The sequence below is a fragment of the Periplaneta americana genome, chromosome 7, assembly GCF_040183065.1.
Source record: "Periplaneta americana isolate PAMFEO1 chromosome 7, P.americana_PAMFEO1_priV1, whole genome shotgun sequence".
Classification (NCBI taxonomy): Eukaryota; Metazoa; Arthropoda; class Insecta; order Blattodea; family Blattidae; genus Periplaneta; species Periplaneta americana.
Window position 1 is genome coordinate 72,236,133 of NC_091123.1, and position 13,784 is coordinate 72,249,916.

The window sequence follows — 13,784 nt, forward strand, 5'->3', positions numbered from 1 at the left end:
GGCCAGCTAAGTTATTTACTACGTACATTCCATTTACTACGTTATTTTCGGTCCAGATCACGACGGGGTCCTAAGGTGTTATGTGTTGGGCATTCGTCGTGCTCATATTATATAACCATCCTGTTCGTCAAGGGTAGCGATATGGCCTTCAAAAATCGGGAAAAATGGTTCTTGAGATCCTGACATATCATCTGTCATTTAGGGTACCATTTATGACACAAGGCGCAATAACGGTATTGCAGTGCTACATAATTCACTTTATTTCGGAGTTGCAGTAAGTACGTACACTATGAGTTCCATATCTTTTACACCCCTAAGTGTTTTGTTTATTAGAATGGTACATTGTGGTACATTTTGAACAAACCTTAAAGGGGTCAAATGATTCAATGAATAAAAAATCATTGGTGCCTTAAAAATGAAGTCAGTACTCGTATGTCATTAATGAACAAGGTTACAAGAAAGATACACCCATAGCATTAATTCCCCTTTGTACTTTAACAGCTTTCATTTAAAACAATTTTTTATTTGACGCCTGAAAAGAAAAATTATTTTGGGTGAACAAAATAAATGGGACATTTTGTATGTCTCAAAAACTTCAAATTTTTCCATACTCGTAAGATTGTTTGAATTTAGATTATATTTTGTAATTTACATATTACTTTTTTAAAATTTAGTTTCAACCTTTGTGTAATCTGAAAAATAGTTTGGAACACAAAGGGTACAAGTGCAACGTCTTATTATTATTATTATTATTATTATTATTATTATTATTATTATTATTATTATTATTATTATTATTGGTTATTTTATGACTCTTTATAACTGCTATGATTATCTAGCGTCTGAATGAGATGAAGGTGATAATGTCAGCGAAATGAGTCCAGGGTCGAGCGCCGAAAGTTACCCAGCACTTGATCTTAAAGTATTGAGGGAAAATATGCTTCACCTGACGTAATTAGGAACATTAAGTGCAGGCGTTTGAGATGGGCAGGGCATGCAGCACGTACGGGCGAATCCAGAAATCGTATAGAGTATTAGTTGGGAGGCCGGAGGGAAAAAGACCTTTGGGGAGGCCGAGACGTAGATGGTAGGATAATGTTAAAATGGATTTGAGGGAGGTGGAGTATGATTGTAGAAAGTGGATTAATCTAGCTCAGGATAGGGACCGATGGTGGGCTTATGTGAGGACGGCAATGAACCTCCAGGTTCCTTAAAAGCCGTAAGTAAGTATTGAGGGAAAATCCCGGGAAAAACCTCAACCAGATAACTTGTCCCAACAAGGATTTGAACTAAGGCATGATAACCGTTAATCCATAGTGGTGAACAACGTCTTATAAAATGGTTATTTATAATATTTCAATTTTAAAATTTCTTAAAAATCTGCAGTGAACTATTTCATAAGACCAGAACTCAATATGTAAGCACAAAACACACGTCGTCGACTTTGCGTACAATTTTCCATTGCATATATTATCGATCGCAGTTCGTCGCTGTAGGTTAATAACGACTAACATTACTGACCGTGAAACGAGCGGGCCCGGGTTCAAATCCCGGTTGGAACAAGTTACCTGGTTGGTGTTTTTCTAGAGTTCTCCAACACATTAAGAGCAAATGCTGGGTAACTGTCGGCACTAGATAACCATAGCAGTTGATAAATCGTCGTAAAGTAACGAATTAAAAAGAATATGGCCCGCAACATGAAGAGGGAACTTAATTGCTATGAAACACGTTAAACGTAGCCTCCTGGGTCCTAGAGTATAGTATACTATACTCCATACATGCATTTACCTACAAATTTACCACTAGGTGGAATCGTTATCGATCACTTCTTTTCTGTGCTTGTCAAGCTCCTGACATCTCTTGGGACTTAAAGGAAATACAAGAAGATCGATTCAGTCATTGCAATGCGTATTTAAACTATTTGTAAATGAAAATGATAACCAGTAATTCAACGCCAAAGCACCATAGGACATAGACTGCTTTTCGAAGTAAGTACATAGTAAACGTTATATTTTAAGAGTAAAAAATTATGATGTAAGATGTATGTGCAGAGACCAGAAGTATAATATAATATATCTGCATTTGTACCCTAACTGTAACCTACAAAATTTTTTCAGAAATTTTCCTCATTTCCGTGACTTTTTTTTTAAGTATAGAGTTACATTGAATTTTAAAAATAAAAGAAAACATGTCTCAGGACTCAGGAGTGCTGCGAAAGTATCCACGAGGTGGCGATTTCATAAAGAAATGAAATATGTCTTGTTTCTGAAGTTCTATTATTCGTTCCATTCACAAAATATGTTTCTTGCTTATTTAGTTTCCAGTACAATATTTATATATTTCTGTTCCGGATAATATTGGCACTGCATGTGGGGAAAAGAAAACTCTGTGAAACAAAGTAGAGAAACTTTTAAAACCGAAGAATTTACAAGCAGTGGAGTTAAGACATACATTCTGGAAAATTATGTAGCACAATTCATACAGCAGTTTTGTTTCTTTGTATTTAATTGTGTAGCTGGCGGAGCATGTCTGTCCCTGGGGCTGGCCGTCTCTTGGCTACCTTAGATAGCACATTGGCGCCGTAGTACGGTGGAGGAATTGCCAACTACAAAGTTTCAGAGGAGGCCATGTCGGAAACAGATGACGCCTGCTGAGTTTTGCTTGACCGCTGCCGCTGACTAGAAGAGAGTTTACTATAGGGGGCGGTGGGATATTGGGATTGGAAAGGGGAGCTGGCAAACTGATAACAATGACTTGGACAGAGAGAGAAAAACCCAACTTGAAGTAGTTTTGGATACGATACGGACACCAGAGTTTAACCCCTGTGGGAGGAAAGGAATCGAGTAATGGAAGACAGAAAAAGAACGAATGAGGAAAGGGAGAGAAGGGGGAAAGAAATAAATCAAGAAAAAAAGCGACGTAACGGAAAAGAAGGTCAAGGAAGTTGTTAGGACTTTCCTTGCATGAAAGAAAAGCTAAGGAAGTGCTATCTATACATATATGAAGAAAGAAATTTTCTTCGATAACATTCTTGCTCAAGAAACAGTCCAATAACACTTTTACGACTCCGTGGGGCCACGTGATCGTAAATCATGTTTTAATGAGGCGTTTCAAAGTTCTTGAACGCGTATTCAACTCTCTGTGTGGTTTAAAATATGTCTTTATAATTTGTAAAATCTTTATAGTTCGTTACACTGGAATAAAACAGCAACGCATAGCCTGCATCGTGACCCAGAACAACTATCTGCAGTTGACAGAGATTTATGGTTAGGGACTTGAAACCCGGATACCACTCAATAATTAGTGTTGAAATATAAAACAAAAGTAACTGCAGTGAAATAAATTCCATATTCGTATTTTATACTCTTGAAACATTTTGCGTCGAAATTAAATCATACACTCTTCTAGTCGAGTATATTAACTTATTAAAATAATTATGCTTAATATATTAATTTAATGTCCGCCGCTTTGATTCTGTGAGTGATGTAAGCGCTTCCCATCCAAGCACTCCGTTGTTCGATTCCAGGCGTGGGCAATGGAAGAGATCTGTCTTCCGTCCACGGGACTGGATGTTGGTCCACTATCATCTCCTGTTTATTACAGGTACCAGAATCAATATATGGAAGAATATTATTGGTAAATTTAACATTTTAATCAAAGACGATTGTTGGAATATACTAACAAGTGATGTGAAGATTTTTCAGAATGTGTCAGGTTGCGAAATGTTGGATTTTACGAGAAACGAAACTACTAGAAATGAACAAGTGAAATATACATACATATAAATACACTATTTTGTGTGTGTGTGTTTTTTTACAGAATATATTTCAACATGCCCCATTACATAGATTGTAATATTACATGTTTTGACATTTCTAAATAATTACATTTTTAAAATTGCGAATTTACCAATTGCGCAATCAATAAATATCTGTGTGATAAGATATACGAGGAGAATAAAATCATAGTTAAATACCATTCCAAATTATGAATCCCTACACCTTCCTACTTACAAATTTACGAATTACATAAGCAATATTAATTCAAGATTGTTTCCCTAGTTACAATATTTCAATTACATTTGCAATAAAGACATATAAACGATAGTATACCGATAGAAAAAAATTACAAATATTTAAATTACATCAGCAACAATAATTAAAATATATATCACTCCTACGTTTTCCTAGTTACAGATTTCAATTCCATAAGCAATAAACATACAAATGATAAAGATAATATACCAGTAAGTTACACAGATAGATCAAAAGACAATAAGGAGATGGGCATATTTCCATAGTAACAATTTTACAAATTACATAATCACTTACATTTCCATAATTCCAGATTCACCAATTTGGGGCGGGGGAATAAGTGTGTGTGTGTGTGTGTGTGTGTGTGTGTGCGTGTGTGTCCTCTCATTTACGGACGTAACAATCTGTCCACATCTGGGAGGTGTCCTTTATTGGGAGAGAGGCTCCCCAGTCTAACAATAAATTTATAATATGCATTATGTATCCCTTCACGCTTTAAATGAAATTAATTACTGTAGTTTAATTCTAAATACACCTATTGTGCTACACTAAATCCTTTGCAACTTTGAACTACAGTAGATAAGACCGAAAAAGGAAAATACAGTACTGTGCCATGCCATTTTATTCTAGGTCTACAGTTACGCAGTACAGTAATTTACAGTTTTTAAAATTAACCTTTACGTTCAGGTGCCATATCTCTCAAAACAGTACAACTGATTCAAGTGAAGAGAATAATCCTATTAACCCTGTCATGTATCGAATACAATTTCATGATCGAGGAAAGTTATAAAATGTTATATATTTGGAAACATACACTTATATAGAAGTTATAAATTTTATGCATTTCGGAAAATATACATGTATGTTAAGTATGTTACGAAATACAATGTTAGGAACGAGATGAGTTGAAATGAGATGAGATGAGTGATTGAGTGATGTAACCTAACCCCGCAGGTATATCGCAGAGACAATCAGCGTATTCCGATTCTCACCGGTCCGGTGGCATCAATGACGTCACGTTGCAACGAAAATAAGGAACAAAACTGCTGGAAGAATCGATGCTGTCATGGCGACTGTGTAAGTGGTTATCTGTGCTACGCTAGCAAAATTTTGCGAAATTTCCGTACTGCCATCTCGTTCAAATAAAAGAGATCATAAACAACTTATTTCTTGAACCGGTAGTAATAACTGGTCCGTTGACATGTTCGCTCATAAGCCATTAACATATTGTTTTTACGTTCTGCTCATTACAAACAATACAGCAGAACTAAAGCAGAACACACCGCCATGACACAACAGTGCACGATGTCATTCGTCTGCTAATTCCCGCCCTATACAAGAACCAATCAGATTCACTGATGGCGGCTGATGGAGCCTTCCACTACCTCTGCAAGTTGATGGCACCGGGGCGACACCGGTGGAGCATCAATGACGTCATCGATGGAATTCGGAACACCGTGATGCCATCGGATTGCTCACCGGTGAGATTCGGAATACGCTCAATAGAGGCAGTCCATAAGGATCACTAGGAAGGACATCTCTTAGGACACTAGTGGGACGCCATTAGCCTGCTTCAGCATGATCTTTCTATGGATATTATCGAGAAACGCCATGAAGTTTTCTCATCGTCGGACTTATTCACCACTGGGAATACCTTCTTGATTCCATAAGGTATTTATCGCCCATCAAGTACCTCCGTCCTGCACTGGGGCATATTCGTGAATTTTTAGTTTCCAATCGACATTACCGAAGCTCGTACATCTCACTCCGAAATCGTATTTTTGTGTAATGAAATTACATTAAATCAGCCCTGGGCACAAAGGGGAAGAAAAAAGGAAAGGAGATAACCCCACCCATGTCCTGTCTGCTTTACCACTTTACAAACGAATACATAGAATAACACTGTGCATCGGTGGTGGATTTTAGGCGACCAGCGAGAGCCGAAAGCTATGATACATGCCTTATACAATCCGTCATTCATTAATGCTTACCTTCAAGTCTACAAGTATCGATTACATGCATAGTTGTCTCTGCCGGGGAATGTGAGTGGGGAGTTAAGGTATAGTCTGCAATACCTCAATAGAGGTATTTACGCCCAGGCCTGCATTAAATGAAGGAAAGAATAGAATAAAATTCAGATAGTTTGTGGAATAACATGTGTAATATTAGGGAAAATAGAATAACAGCGAGACGAACTATCTTACTCCGATGTTGTTGACCACAATTCTCACTTAGTTAGGCTAACGCCGTGAATAGAACATGGGTTAGAGAAATCATAAGCACTGAACTATCTCAGGGACACTTCTAGTGGTACTGAAAAAATGAATTATTAATGCAGTTGAACTACCTAAAGAACGCTACCCATAATTCTATTTGGTGATTACGTCACAGAGAAAACAAACATGGCAGACACGACAGAAACTTGCAGTTAGACTGTATCAAAATTAACGTATAATGTTAAACAAATGTGTGCATGATAAACCCATATTACTGTACATGTAGCTAGTATCAAATGCATGCATCAGGAAAGTGGTAACACGTAATTTATTATTAGGTGTTTCTCTTTCGTTGTTTCTTTCTATGTTTTGAAAGCATGCTAAACCGTCCTTTTTTAGTTGTTTAATACTAATCGACTTTTCCGTAGTGATGGTTTTGCAGCATAATTTAATTTAATATCTCTGTTACGTTGTGGCGAGTTTTTAGTTGAAAGAGATGCGCAGACTTAAATGATGCATGAAAACCCGTTCTTGCAAGTGATATCGGTATGTATGAAATTATTTACTACTCGTCCGTTGTAAATTAACCGGTGTTGATTCCAATAACTAGCGGAGTGCGTCATCTCCCTCCACGATGTTCAGCGCTCTGTAATCGCCTACGATATCTTGTATACGACAGTGGCGACATCAGCACTCATCAGTCATGTAATATTAAACGCGTAGTGTGTGATCTTCAAGCCTATTGTCCACTAATGTCAATCAAGAGAACACTCTTTCACTGAAAGAACTTATCAATTGAAAGGTAAAAGTCATGCAAAAAGCACATATCCTATTAGGCAACAAAATGGGAAAGCAGAGCCCTAGACATGGCCTAATACTTTCGTGATAGTAACGAGCTGCACAATTAACACGGAAATGTTAGTGCAATTTAATATCCACGTGAGTGACGATCTTACTGGTTAGTTGGAAGTCGAACTACAACTCTAATAAGACATTTTTGTTCCATTAAATATCTAATATTATCCGGTCCAAGGTCGATTTTGCTGTTGAATCGTTTGCCAAATAGCGTTCCCTTCTTTCTGGAGTTCACCACCTTCAGAATTTTACTCTTTCCAGCATGCTTTAACATTCTAAGAATGACACTGATAACCTTGGGTAAAATAAATATTCTTAATGTGTCCTGTGTTCCGGTATATTTTGTCACCCAGTTTTTATAATCGTATTGTTATGACTGTTCATGCAGATTTCAAAGCCTGCAAGACGTCTAGAAATGTATATACAGTAGAGCATCGATTATCCGAAACAATTGGGGACAGGGGGTGTTCGGATAACTGATTTTTCGGATAACCGATCATTTACGAAAACGAATTGTACCGATGCCAAAGGAGCAGTATGAAACAGAGAAACACTGATATTGAACACAAAACTGTACATACAGTTCCTATAGGACTATATTTTGTATCACACGTCTTACAAATAACACAGAAAACTGACTAGCTTAGTTTGACAAGTTCAAAGTGATAATTAAATTAGGCTTAAAGTTTAGGAAAAGAAGTCTTTTTTTTTTTTTTTGACTTCAGAGCTGAGACTCCTTTTTTGCCGCTAAATCTCGCAAACATCGCTAGCTAAACTTCTACATTACGCGCGCGCAAATTTGAATTTAACGACTGGAACTCTTTCGGTTAACCGATGTTCCGGTTAATCGATATTCGGACAATCGATGCTCTACCGTATCTCATTATGGTGTGCAAGAAAAGTGTAGAATGATACCAACTGATGCCCATTTCGGAGAACCATAAGTGCTCAAATTGTAACATGGGTTAGAGAAATGACCGGAAAATTTCTCTCCGAGCCTATTATTCAGGCCTATGTCGAGAATCTTCATCTTCACTTTATTTCCGAAAGAAGTAAGCTAAAAATTTAACCACACTGAAAACATATCGCGCTACTGAGAAAGAAATGCGCCATAAATCTTTCCTGTTTTTGTCTACCTCCCTCATTAAGAATTGGTCACTCCATCTTTTCCTAAAAGTACAGCTCATGCATTTTGCCAAGACACTCGCGATGTGCAGTACTGGAACAACGTTTCTGTAGACGGGGCAGGAGTAGAAGTGAAGGTCGGGCTTGTGTCTACCGAGTTCAAGGCAAAGGCTAATCCATTCCCCTATAATTCGTAAGTAGACTCATCCGATCTCGTACGCAGCTCTGTAGGAAGTGTGGGGGAGTGTCTGGACATAATGCATGAGCTGTATAATGGTTCTTCGTACTTCAGTTTTATTATCCATGAGTGATTTTGGTAGTCACATTATTTCCATTCTTGTTAAGAACTATTTCAATTTCATTTGTAATATTTTTCGCATATTCTTTATTTAGACGATTAACTCACCCCACATGACATAAATATGTTTGCCATGAGCATTACGTACCTGGAACAGTTCTTACAAATCTCATTTCTTATTTACCTCTTCAAGTATAACTACCGTATACACTGATTAAAAATTGTGTTTGCTGTCATCGATTTATGAGTGAAAATCCATTACATCAGTTAATGCAGCTGACTCCATCTTCCGATTTTGAAAGCAAATTTTTAATAATTCTTGAATAAGTTCTTGATCAACCGTCGACATTGCATTTACTCGAGGATATTTCTAAGTCATCTATTATTCTATCTGTAGTATCCAAGTCAGATTATGTAGGGAATATGTTACTGTTTATATGTCACACATTCCGATTGTATTTATCTCTTCTGTTATATAATCTTTGTTCAAAATCATCATCACTCTGTAAGGAAAGATGGCCGTCCATATAGGCCTACTCCCCATACTAGGAACAAAATGTAGGTCCTAGTATTTCAGGTGCTAATCATTTTAAATGATTTTTTCACATTCGATTGTTCATTTTTATCTCAATTTACTATAATAAAATTATTATGCCAGGACACTAGTAAAAATATAATTCTAACTAAGGCATTATTGTTGGGAGAAAAGTTGAATATTACATATATTTGCGATCGAGTTTATATAGGTACCTTTGTGATTACTCTGAATATCGAATTAACATAGTGTAATAAACAAATGGTGAACATTTCAGCTTTCTACGACATAGAAAATGGGGAAAATATATTCTTTCTTTTTCTTTCTTTCTTTCTTTCTTTCTTTCTTCCTTTCTTTCTTTCTTGGGAGAAATGCAGTTACATACTTGTGACTGTTCTTCTATAACTATATGATTAATTTTACTGTGACTGTTCTTCTATAACTATATGATTAATTTTACTATCACATAATTAATATAGTACCGGTATATAATAAATTATGGAAAATTGGTTTCTTTATCTTGAGTAGGTCTAGAGAAATGCAGAGAAAATGTGAAAAAGAGAATGGAATTTTTCAGACACAGGATTTAAAGATGAATACATACCTTGAAACGATGTTTTACTGTAGTTGTTTTAAAAGACGCCATAATTTACATTCAGAACAACCTTCCAACTTGTGTAATGTAAGTAGTTCATAAAATGAAATCACAACTACAAAATAAAAACATCGAAATATTATTGAAAACATATCTTCAATACAGTGAAAGTTTATGAATATTACACCAATAAAATCAGGCAGTAACAGAAATGTATTAAAATCTTTTCATGTGTTCAAATCATACAATATGTCCAAATATATTATTATATAATATAGTTTAGAAAACTTCACAGAAATGTTTAATGTGACTATTGTAGACTAAATGACGGAGGATTCACAAAATCCCAGTGATTGCACGAATATGGCTTAGTTTTATTATGTTTTATTTTATTGTATTTGATTTTTGTTTATTAAGGAATGATTTCTCAAGTCTGAGTACTGAAATATGTTTCTAGTCAGCGATATATGTAATGGAGGGGGAAAGGAACTGGCCACCCTACCCCATTATCTCCTGGCTTAGTTGCTTCAGGAGTGCTGCCTTATTTGTTTCACTTATAAGGTTCCAACCAGTCTTCCGACTGCTGACTAGAAACATACATACAAGGATTGATTGAAGTTTTCATTTATAATACAGTATCCGGTTATATGCAAACAACTCTCTACTTTGTTCCATAATGTCTGACAGGAGACGTAAACATTGCCGGCAAAGAGAGAGAGCGAAAGATAATTGCTATTGAACCAATGGCTTTCTATCCACGCCCAAATTCAAGATAAGCGTGGAATGAGACCTCTGTCATTGGTTGAATAGCAATTATACCTCTCTCCTCCTCGCCTGTCAGACATTATGGAACGAAGTATAGTTGCGTATTAGATAACACTCGTCGCTTATTCACTTGTAAGTATATTGCGCAACATTTGACAGATGACATCACGGGTATACTTGGTATGTGTAGTAGGCAGCGAAGAATTCTTGTACTTACAAGCAAACATTCTGATTGGGGCAGATAAAAAAGTTAATTTTGTTTATTCCACAATGTTAATAATGTCAAAAAAGCGCTTATACAAATTTTGGCCACTCGATCACAATTACGAGGCCGTCCAGAAAGTGATTTTCCCTGGAGCCGTTTAGAAAAACAAACACAATTGAATGGAAAGATTTATTGAAACAGATACGGTAATTATTGCGCTGTTTGTCAATATATCCCCCACTGGAACTGAGACATTTGCCTTACCATGGCATCAATCTTTGTATCCTTGTGTCGTGGAAGTCAGTCGCCTGGGATCGGAACCAGCGTTTGACACGTCTGCACCTCTCTGTCGATCCTATGATATGACAAAATATGTATCAATTTCGGTGGGGAATATGTTGAAAAATAGCTCAACAGTTGCTGTGACTGTTCCTATGAATTTTTTCAATGAAATTATATTTTCTTTCTGTTAACGATTCCTGGCGAACTTGTTTTTTACGGCCCTCGTAATTGCGGTCGAGTGGCCAAAATTTCTATAATCACTTCTTTTGACATTATTAACCTGGCGAAAGAAAAAACAATAACTTTTTTATTTCCCCCCATCTGAATTAAGCTTGTTAGTGTTATGTCAATAATGCGACATTTTTTCATCAATTATACATATAAAAAAGACGTATTCACGTTAAGAATGTAACGATATTTTGACCACTTCATACCCCGATATCTGTCTTCAAAATATTTTATTTATAATTTCATTTATCCTGGACAACATAGTGATCTTGTAAATACACTATAGGCTACATACGTCAACAGCAACAATATTTATTCAGTGTACATGGTTATTTGCCAAATTTCTCATATGTGGTTGTGTATTTTTAACTGTGTTATATTGTTGTAGGTATTTTAATATATGTTTTCTTCCATAAAACTAATTCAATTTATTTTATAATTTATTGTCGTGCATAACATTTTTCTTATTGAACAAAATATAATTTAATTTCAAAAAACATATTCAGTTAATGTGTTTCAGTATGAAATTACATTTTAAAATGTTTATTTTCCAGGTATGTTGAGCATCTGTCCCATTGTCTAGAAGCCAGGCGGTGAGTATAGACCTAGATTGCTAGTTTTATATCTTAGCTCCCTTGTCAAGTGTTAAATTTGGCTATTTGAAAGTTCACCGTCAGCAATTTTTAGCTCTGCCTTACTTTGTGAAGTTGAACAAAAATCTCATTTACCCGCATGACACTTGAGAGGCGGGAGCCGGAATGGAAGTCACGTCGGCCGGCAGTCTTCCATCTTAGAGGACTGTTGCTGAAGTCGGTCTAACCACACGTCTTTCTCCCTCTATTGTCACGGCCGCCGCTCGCTATCCACATCCACGACTGCACACCTACAATGGACGAACCAACCCATAGAGAATAAAGGAAAAATGAAAACAGCAGCTCAAACGGAAGAAAAATACTGAAACCAATTATCCTGCGGGTTTCACCACGTGTGCACGCTCAGTCAACTGTTCGGATAAATTATATTTCAAGGCTGATAATACTGTGGTTTGGCACGATGAAGAGGCGCTACTGAAAGTGTCACTTAGGTACTATCTTTTGACATACTGGTCTGCTTTCTTATTATGTAGGCCGAAGCCGGTAATGATTCTTGTGGCTTTACTTCAATATGCATAGTGCAATTGAAGGGTTCAGAGCTATAGCGGGCCAAGCGCCATTATTAAAAACGGAGAGAGCAAGGGTTAAAGTTAAGTAAATACCATAATTTAATGAAGATTGGCATATAATTTAATTTTAATGTGCATACTTTATCTTACTTGCTATATGTTTCGTTAAATTATGGTAATCACTTAATTTTAACTCTTGTTTTCTCAGTGTTCAATAAATGGCGCTTGGCCCACTATGGCTCTGAACCCTTCAATTAGGCCTATCACTTCTTCGCTATGCTCCCAGGAATACCAGTGTGTATACATATTTTTGTACGTAATTACTTGGAAACGTATACAAACCCATACTTTCGTCCGTACTGAGTATAAATACAATTGCGCATATATACGTATTCAGGCGTACATACATACATACATACATACATACATACATACATATATACATACATACGGCCACTGGCGTAGCTCTACCGGCTGAGGCGTTTGCCTACCGATCCGGAGTTGCGCTCGGGCGCGGGTTCGATTCCCGCTTGGGCTGATTACCTGGATGGTTTTTTCCGAGATTTTCCCTAACCATAAAGCAAATGTCAGGTAATCTATGGCGAATCCTCGGCCTCATCTCGCCAAATATCATCTCACTATCATCAATCTCATCGACGCTAAATAACTCTGTAATTGACACAGCGTCGTGAAATAACTAAGTATAAAAAAGTATACATACATTCAAATCAAAAGCACTCGCGGTCTTACAAGTGATAATTTTTATTATCTTTTAAATACATCTAGATATACGCATTTTATAAATTTCTTTACATGAGAGTTCTCACTTCGTACAAATATTTTGCATAATTTTTCTGTCACTTTTACTGTAAGAGTATTTGGATGTTTAATAGTTAATCAATCACTTTAAGTAATAAAGTTTTGCAATTGCAACGCTGTTACCGAAATGTTGACGTGTGCTTCACCATAAGGCCTGAGTACCGCAAGGCGTAGAACGTTTCGCAGTTCTGAACGTGCACAGATAAGTGTTTGTTTACATCTTTTCCCCTCACTGCTGCAGAGAGGGAGTGTTTCCGAGCGTTGTCAAGTGGTACTGAATTTACTGTGATCCTAGATCATATAGTCCACGCCTGTGGAGTAACGGTTAGCACGTCTAGCCGCGAAACTAGGTGGCCCGGGTTCGATTCCCGGTCGGGACAAGTTACCTGGTTGAGGTTTTTTCCGGGGTTTTCCCTCAACCCAATATGAGCAAATGCTGGGTAACTTTCGGTGTTGGACCCCGGACTCATTTCACCGGCATTATCACCTTCATCTCATTCAGACGCTAAATAACCAAAGCTGTTGATAAAGCGTCGTAAAATAACCTACTAAAATAAAAAATAGATCATATAAGTTATACTCAGATAGGTCGGCCTTATAGGCTTTGACGGTAACAACTTTTGTCAGGTTTACTATGCTGCCATCTAGTTGTTACATAATGAATC

General features: G+C 36.8%; 1 protein-coding gene across 3 annotated transcripts in view; it reads left to right on the forward strand.

Annotated features, from left to right (window-relative positions):
• The window catches only part of LOC138703195 (chondroadherin-like), a 438,940-nt gene that overhangs the window by 32,336 nt on the left and 392,820 nt on the right, over window positions 1-13,784 (forward strand). For all 3 annotated transcript variants that reach the window (XM_069830884.1, XM_069830885.1, XM_069830886.1), the window contains exon 2: window positions 11,693-11,731. The gene's annotated coding sequence lies outside the window, so the exon portion shown is untranslated. The remainder of the gene's footprint in view (window positions 1-11,692; window positions 11,732-13,784) is intronic.